General features: G+C 47.6%; 1 long non-coding RNA gene across 1 annotated transcript; it reads left to right on the top strand.

Annotated features, from left to right (window-relative positions):
- Positions 1 to 574: 574 nt before the first annotated feature.
- Positions 575 to 7,379, top strand: LOC120595999 (uncharacterized). Its single transcript, XR_005651057.1, has 3 exons — positions 575 to 771; positions 5,316 to 5,381; positions 6,787 to 7,379. It is a non-coding gene; the product is annotated as an uncharacterized LOC120595999 (long non-coding RNA).
- The last annotated feature ends 1,774 nt before the right edge of the window (positions 7,380 to 9,153 follow it).

Here is a 9,153-nt window from a genome sequence, read left to right as displayed (position 1 = left end):
TGTAAAAAGTTAATGTAAATAGACACCTGGAATAGCACACACGCTATTCCTCCCGTTGAGAAATGGTTGGCTTGCCCTCTCCTTGAATCCAGGTTGGCCTTAGTGATTTACTCGACCAACAGAATGCAGAAAAAGTGACATTCTGGGACTTCTAGAGATAGATCATAAGGAGCCTTACAGCTTCTGATTAGGTCTTTTGGAAAGCTTCCTCTTGGGTGCTCCCAGACACCTGTGAGAAGCTCAAGACACGTGGAGAAGCCATGTATGGGCACTGCGGCCCAGAGCCCAAGGCCGCAGCCAGCGTCAACTGCCAGCCATGTGAGCAAGCCATCTCAACAACCGGCCAGCAGGGCCTTCAGATGACTGCAGACCCAGCTGATACCCAACTGCAATGGCACAAGCGTCCCTAAGAACTGGCCAGCTGGGCCCAGACAGCCCACAGAACCAAGAGATAATAAGAAGCTGTTGTTTCAAGCCGCTCAGATCTGGCGTGGCTTGTTACGAAGCAGCGGATAACCGGAACCACGCAGGATGCCTCCAGTGGCTTCTTAAGGTGAACACATAATTTCCCCCCCGATCTTAAATATGTGACAACAATGCCGGAATTCTTTGAAGGTGATGGGTGACAGAGCAGTGGGTCTCAACCCAGGAGGCGGCCAGGGGAAGGCAAGACCAGGCGTGACGATGCGTAGTCTCTCTTGCGGCCCAGTTAAGTGGAGGACCTGAAACCAATCTCGCAGGAGCGCGTGAAGATTCTGAGAAACCGTGCAGGTAAAGCCCTCCACACAGGGCCTGGCACGTGGTAGGTGCTCCCCCACTCACCGTGAGGGGCATCGGTTAAGAGTGTTTGGCTGCAGATGAGAAATCCAAGGTAGGGTGGCCCGGGGTTGTTAAATTCACACATTAAAAATATTTTAAACTATACTTCAACAAAAAACTTCCTTAACAATATATATTTATTGAGTGCCAATTAATTTTCAGGCACAGTTCTAGGAGCTGGAGATGCGGCGAAGATAACAAAGTCGCTCAGGGTGGCTCAGTGACATCCTCAAGCACTTATGTCCTTTTTTTTTTATTGCTCTGCCATCCTCGGCCTGACAGCTGAGTCACCAGACGGTGGCTCCTTCCCCGAGCATCACCTCCTGACACAGCATATACAGAGGCAGAACAAGGAGTTAGTTCTGGCCCACCTCTCCCTCTCCCTCTTTTTAAATTGGTTTTACTGAGGTATAATTTATATGCAATAAAATATACCCATTTTAAGTGTACAATTGACAACTCCTAAAAGGTTCCCTCACCGCAATTTATTTGTCCATTCTCCTTTAAATGGACATCGGGTTGGTTTCTGTGTGTTTGTTTTTTGCTATCAGACAGTGCTATTACAAACGTTCTTGGACCTCCCACCTAGTAGACATGCTCAAGATTCTTCTTGGGAAAGTATCCAGGAATGGCGATGCTGAGTATAAGGAACTGAGATCTTAACTTGGTTGAAAATTTTCAATACCAAACTATTCTCTGGAGGGTTGTACTCATTTGCACTCTCACCAGCAACGTATGAGATGTCTTGCTAATCCCCATCCTCACCTACAATCATTTTAAATTCTGTGAATTTGAGGGTGTAAATAGAATCTCAGTGTGGTCTTTTCCTTCCTTGAGATGCTTATAGAATTAAGAGCTGGCTTTTTGTCAGATGGGTGGGACCAAAAGATACAGGAAGGGAATTTAGAGAGAGACTGTAACTTATAGATCTGTGATGGACAGGGCAGTGGGCAGGGCGGGGATGAAGGGAAGAGGAATGTGATGGATAGAGGGTGTGGGAACAAAGGCCATGTCATGCTGAAAACAGACACTGTGGCGGGGGCATTGGACAAGCGAGCTGGAATGAGAGGAAGCTGATCTCAGTGCCATCTTAATTTGTCTTTCCCTGATTACTAATGAAGTTGAGCATCTTTGCATATCCAATTAATTACAAAACTATTGAAAGAATAAAAGGCTCTCAAAGGAAAAGACAGACTATCTCTTAATGACTTTTTTTTAAGGCAATGTTTCTAGGCAATTAAAAAAAGAATAAGGGAAATCTCAGACTGGGAAACATTTCAAAATCTGTGTTGGATCAACAACAGCTGACATACATAACGGAGAAAAGATAAGTCCCCGTTCGGAAATGTGCCATCAGCGGAAGACGAATCCCAAGAGAGGAGCTCCAGGGTACCTCAGGGACAGAGGCAGAAGCGTAATCCTACGCGGTCTGACAACATCCACGTGTCTACCGTGCACCCAGTGAAACACTGGGAGCAGTTCGGAGTGCTGCGCTGGTATCACACACACCACGCACCCCAAAATGAGACTGGGGGTGAAGCCGGCTTCACAGTCCAGATCGAGAGCCACAAAACATCACGACCCACGTCTTCCTTGTCATTTCTTAATTCGGGTAACATATACCGACTCTGTGTCGGGTTCTGGAGATAAAGTGGTGACCAGAACAGACCATGTCCACAACCTCATGGATTCATCTGCCTAAAGAGGGTGACGGACATATAGAAGCGGACATCACAGATGGCCAGGGCTGAGATAGGGGAACTCAGAACGGTCACCTGAGGGCTTCCTGGAGAATAAGATATCTTAGTTGAGACCTGAAAGACGTATGAAATTATCCGTGAGAAGCAAGCTGAGACAAAGAGGAGCACTCCGTTAAAAGGGACAAGCGTACACAAATACTAGAGGTGAGAGGGAGTCTGGAGTGTTCTAGAGCAGCACGATGCAAGAGAAATATAATGAGAGCCACAAATGTGATTTTGAATTTTCTAGTAGCCACATTAAAAAAAAACAAAAACAAAAAACAGGTTCAATTAATTTTAATAATATATTTTATTTAACTCGATATATCCAAAATATTACCATATTAACGTGTGGTCAATATAAAAATTGAGATATTTTATATTCTCTCATTTGTACTGAGTCTTTGAACTCTGGTGGATAGTTCACACTCGGAGAACATCTCAGTTCACACTAGCCACATTTCAAGTGCTCGACAGCTGCGTGTGACTGGTGGCTGCTGTCACACGTGAGACCCTTGCTGCCCAAAGCATTGGCATCGTTTGGGAGCTTGTCAGAAATACAGACTCTCGGGCCCCTTCCCTAGGCCCACTGACTCAGAATCTGCATTTTTAACAAGACCCCAGGGGACTTACATGCACATTAGTTTCAGAAAAGTGGGTCCAGTTCTGCCTAAAACACTTTTCTGTGGCTCGTTATTGCCCTCATGATAAATGCCCAGCTATTGACCTTGGCAATCATTCATTCATTCATCACTGTTACTGAGCACCTACTGAGAGCCAGGCCCTGCCCGTGTTCGTACTGCCGGAGACACAGCAGGCGTGAAGACAGGCCTGACTCCTGCCCTCATGGAGTTCCCGGGCCATTAACAGATTAAGTGTCCAAACCCTTGTTTCATTCTATGATAAACGCAATGTGCTTAGAGTGAACTTACAGTGTGTGAGGAGCGTTCCAGGAGGCCTGACCTGGTTTTGAGCGCAGTGAGCATCCAGAAAATAACCCAAATATGGGAAGAGAACATGATCAAGGCAAAAAGCCACAAGCAGATTATATGTCCCCCTGCAGGGGCGGGGCCTGCTAAGCAGCACCAGCCCGGCCACGGTCACCATGAAAGATCAGGCTTCAGAGCAACAGGATAAACGCTGGGAGGACAGGGTTCCGGGAACTCTGCCAGGGACAGAGCCAGGTGATAGTGTCACACACACCACGCACAGACCTGTCTGCATTTGGAACACGAGGGGAGAGGGAACAGAGAACCAGGAAGGTAGTCGGTCTGCCGGAAGGGGGAGGACTCGGGGCAAGGAACTGTAGCTTATCTTTTCTTTGAAGAAAATGTCTTTTAGGAAAATATGTGGATTGGCTTTAAAATAATTGACCAGGGGAGAAAAATGTACAGGATATGGATGAAATAAGAATGGCCACACGCTGGTATCTGTTGAAGCCGGCTGATGAGCGTTCAGTAGACTTTTCTCTTTGCTTTTGTGTACGTTTGAAATTTTCTCTAAAAAAAAAAAAAAAGTTAAAAGTGTATTTCTTTACAAATAATTGGGGATGTTGGAAAAGTTTTAGCAGCCGAAGAAGTAATTTAAGCCCTTCTTCCGAAAAGAAGAAACTGCAGGATCAAACACGTGAGCATCTCCTCGGGAATGGGACGCAGGAGGAAGGCGGTTAAAGGCGCAGGCGGAGGCACCAACCATGACTCCCGGGTTCCGGTCCGCTTACCAGCTACGGGACCCGAAGCACCCGAGCTCCACTCGCGACGCGTCGCTGAAATACTGGGATGAGAACCGGAGCTGCCGCCTACGGGCTGCGTGAAGATCATCGAATTAATCTGCGGAAAGGGCTCAGAGCGGTGCCTGGCATGAAGAAAGCGCCATGTAAGCGCTGGCAGTTACCATGAAGAGCATGCTAGCCAGATTTAACGCCACCAAATGTCTCAAAGAGGACGCATTCCGTTCCTTTACACCGAATTCACTGTCGTCGATATCGTGGCAGAAGACGAGGATTCTCCCAACACCGATACACTTTAGTAACCTTCCCCTACACGCACGAAATCCTTTTACATAATTCAGTTACTCCAAATGCCTGTAAGACGCCGATTAGAGAAACTACGTACGTTATATTTACAGCGGTAATTGTGGAAATTCATGAGAGAATTCGCTCAGCGGAGGTGACTCAAACGGGAGCTACAGGGCGCAACGTGACGCCCCCGGCGCCGCACACAGAGCGACATCCCACTGTTCTCGCCTCGCTGCTGCAGGGTTTTTAAAGTCATCAAACGATTCCTGAAAGTTTTCTTCCTCTTAAGTTCAAACACAATGTGATTTCTTATTTAGTTAAAATTTTCTGCCACAACAGCTATTGATGTTACGTGAGTATTCAATGAAAACACGCTCACTGCAAAAGTTGTTTTAAAGGAAAGCTCGTTCCCCTGCTTCCGACACTCAAAAATAAGCACTGGTTACACTGTGTTCTTCCTCCTTACTGATGATGATGTCTGGGATTGTTTCAAAATAATATGAGTGGGAAGAAAAGGGGGCGGGTCGTGGATGGGGCAGGCCTAACTAGGCCGAAGGTTGGCAGGGCCGCTCAATGAAACAGTTCAGCGTGTCTGGAGCTTAGGCAGTCAGGGAGAGAGGCTGAGGGGATGGTCAGGGGCCAGATCGCACAGAGCCTTCAGCATCAGGCAAAGGAGTTAGGACTGGAGAAACAGAAATGCTTGAAAGAGGAGAATATGACCAGATTCGTGTTTCACACAGATCCCCGTCACCGCCAAGTGGAGGTGGTTTAAAGAGAGAGATGGGAGGAGACCAGGCAGAGAAAAGGTGAGCGAGGACAGGGCTGGACCAAGGCAGGGCTGTGAGGCAAGAGGGGGGCAGATGGGACACACCCAGGAGTCCTAGTGGACAAGCCGTGGAGGGTGTGGGGATGGGATTGGGGATGGGGAGGGCGGCATCAAAGATGAAGCCAGGGCTCTCTGGGAGCTGGGGGTATGGAAGGGCCACCCCTGAGACAGGGAATGAGAGGGGGAGTAGGTTTGCAACTGAATGTTAGGGACCCAGGAATCGCCCAGGGCTGGGGATGGGGTGGCCTTCATGAAGTCTCAGTACCCCCAAGTCCGAGGTCCAGGGAAGAGGTAGGAGCCAAGGGCAGAGTGGGCATCGTTAGCAGAGACAGGAAACAGACCATAAAAGAGGATGAGAGGGCCTAGGGGGTGGGGGGATGAGCTCCCCCCACATTTAAGGGGCTGGCGAAAACGGGAACTTCTTGCAAAGAAACAAGACATAGAAAAATCAGGGGACAGCGGTGTCAGAGAAACCAAGGGGAGAACGTCTTTATAGGAGGGAATGGCTAATTACCAATTTTTGCCAAGATGGACAAAAAGATGAGCACTAAAAGGTGCCCACTGAGTCAGGTTTCTCATTGTCAGAGAAAAAAGCTACCAAGAAAGCAAGAAGGGAAGGTGAGAGCGAATCTTGGGCTGGACTGGAGTCAGAGACACCAGTGTGGACTCATGATTATTTTTACCCCCAGATATCTATCTCTGTCTATATACATACATGCATGCAAAAAAAAAAAAAAAGTGTACAAATGCGGGTTTGTACACATAGTATTTGTCTCCTGGCTCTGTCAGCTGATGGGGACTAGAAACAGTGACACCCCAGTAGCACTGACCACACTTCGTGCCCAGACCTTGGTTTCTAATACCATTCTTCAATAAAAGGAACCGGGCCCCTGGAGAAATGGCTGATTTCTAGGGCCGGGGCAGGGAAAATGCAAGATAAGCCTGGAGCATCTTACAGCGCCAGGAGGTGCTCAAGAAAAAAAAGAAGGAAGGAAAAAGGAGTAAAGAACACAGGAACCAACCTGAAAGAGCCCTTAGAGCCAAAATGGGAATAATTCGAGTGAAAAAATTAATTATGGTAGTACTAAATTATACCCAAAGAATAAAATAAATCCCCATGCGTCCATGCTAACATTAATGATTGCACAAATAAAATAAATGGGGTAGAAGAGACAAACCTTCCTACAGAAGAATTCCAAATAAGAAATGAGGGAAACAGGAAATCGTCACTAGAACACCACAGTAACCACTGTTGCAGGCAAGGCCCACAGCGAACGCTAAAATTAGTGGGTGGAACTTTGAAGAGAAACGGGGCATTTGCACAGCCTCAAAGTAGCTTCCTGTATTTATTAATTACACAAATTCTTTGACATTTTTCCCTACAGGAACTGGAGCTTAATTCTCCTCCCTTTGAGTGTGGGCTGGATTTCGTGACTTGCTTCTAACAAACAAGGAAAAGGAAAAATAGTAACATTACAGGGGAGAGACCTGGCAGATGCCCCTTCCTTCCGCAAATCTGCAATCTTCCCCAGCCTAACCACGAGACAAATACTAGACAAACCCAGACCGAGGGCCATTCTACAGAACACCTGAGCAGGACTCCTCAAAATTGTCAAGGTCATAAAAACAAGGGGAGACTGAGAAATTGTCACCGACTGGAGACCAAGGAGACGTGGTGAATAAATGCAACTTGGTATCCTGGACTGGATCCTGGAACAGAAAAGGAACATTAGTGGAAAAAACGGGTAGAATATGAATAAAGTCTGGAGTTCAGTTAATAGAATAGTAATCAACGTAAATTTCTTTCTTTTGACAAATGTACCATAATTATGTAATGTGTTAGCATTGGGGGAAGCTAGGTGTAGGGTACGTGGGACGTCTCTTGTATTATCTTTGTAACTTTTCTGTAAATCTAAAGTGATTATTTAAGAATCTAGTGACTTGGCTACAAGGAGACACCAGTAGAGTCTGAAATCGCTTCACCCGACCCTTCGGATCTCATTGCGTGTGTTCCCTACTCCAGGTAGTCCTTCTTGATACCTCAGGTGCTTCCTCGGGGCTCCCACAGCCCCCTGTTCTTCCCCCATCCCGGCCCTGATCCCTGACGGTGAGGGGGCGTCTCCACCACCGGATGCGTACTCTGGAGGCCCAGGTGGAGGCTGTCTCCGTGTTGCTGTGTCTCTGGCAAGGGAGGAGTAGAGTGCCTGCCTCCCTGACTACTCTGGGAACCCCTGCGCAGGCAGCAGCTGTGCGGGATCACCGCCTCTTCTCCCAACCCAACCCAACCCGACCCTACCCCTTCTGAGCCCCCACCTTCCTGGTCTCCTCTTCCCCATTCAGCCACTCCAGGACGCACCCGAAGCCACGTGAACGGTCTGTCCCACCAAAACCCCACACCAGAACACTCGCTGGACCCCTCTGGCCCGCTGCCTGCTCAGCGAGTCCACCAGGATGCGTACCCTGACCACAGCCCCTCAGTCTTCCCCACAGAGTTCCCGGAGCTCCCTCCTTCCTCTGCTCAAGCTAAAGACCTTAGTGTTGCTGGCTCTTCTTTCTCACCCCGCATCTGTACCCCAAATCCTGCTTGCTCTTCCTTCAAATTATATCCCAAGTCCAACCGCATCTCCCCACCTCGACTGCTACCCCTCCGGCCTAGCCGCCACCGTCTCTTGGCTGGGTTGGCGTGACGACCTCCTCACTGGCCTGCTGCTTCCACCCTGGTGCCCACATGGCCGCCAGAGGAGCCTAACATTAGGATGTCAGATCACGTTGCTACTCATCTCAAAATGCTCCGACTGCTTCCCATCTCACTGAGAATCAGATTCGAGTCCTTACCACGTCTCATCAAGCCCTAGTAATTATAATTATCATCCCTGCCATATATTAGGCACAGCTGATCCCTGAACAATGAGCGGGTTAGGGGTGCCAACTTCCCTCGCAGTTGAAAATCCATGTGTAACTAGTTGGCCCTCTGCATAAGTGGATGTGGAGTCTCAATCACAGAGCTGACCCTTGAACAACTTGGGTTTGAAATGTCAATGGGAAAAAAAAATCTGCGTATAAATGCACCTGTGCAGTTCACACCCGTGTTGTTTAAGGACCGTGTGCTCTCTGCCAGACCCTGTGCTCCTCACAATAACCCTGTGAGATGAATATTATCCTAACCTTCATTTTACTGTGAAGAAACTGAGCCTCAGAGAGATGAAGTCGCTATTCTAAACTCACATCATGAGTACGCGGGTTAAATAATGCGTTTGTTCCTCTTACTGCCACTTCCTTAACGATCACGTAAGTTTTAATGCTGATGAAGATGAGGCTGATAATAACGGCTATCATGTAACTCAGGCCTCACTATGTGCCAGGCATCTTGCTAGTATTTTAACCTCTCTGTGCCCTTGTTTCCTCATTTATATAACTGGAATAATAATATTACCACCCAGGATAACTGTGAGGATTAAATGAGCTAATACATAAAATGGCAAGATCTCAAAAAACATTAGCTTGTTTCAGTTAGCTATTGCTGGGTAACAAATCATCCCAAAAACACAGTGGCTTAAAATAGCAACCATTTATTTGCTCTTGAGTCTGTAATTTAGACAAAGCTCAGAGGGCGAGGTGAGTCAGAATGGCTCATCTCTACTCTCTGTGGTATCTTCTGGGAGCTGGGCTAGAGTATGCAAGATGGCATCCCTCATTGGCACATCGGCTATAACAGTAGGACAGGTGGGGCTGGCTGGGCCTCTTAAACATCT

Source organism: Pteropus medius, unplaced genomic scaffold, assembly GCF_902729225.1.
Source record: "Pteropus medius unplaced genomic scaffold, Ma_sr-lr_union100, whole genome shotgun sequence".
In the NCBI taxonomy this organism is placed as follows: domain Eukaryota; kingdom Metazoa; phylum Chordata; class Mammalia; order Chiroptera; family Pteropodidae; genus Pteropus; species Pteropus medius.
This window is presented reverse-complemented; position numbering and strand designations above follow the sequence as displayed.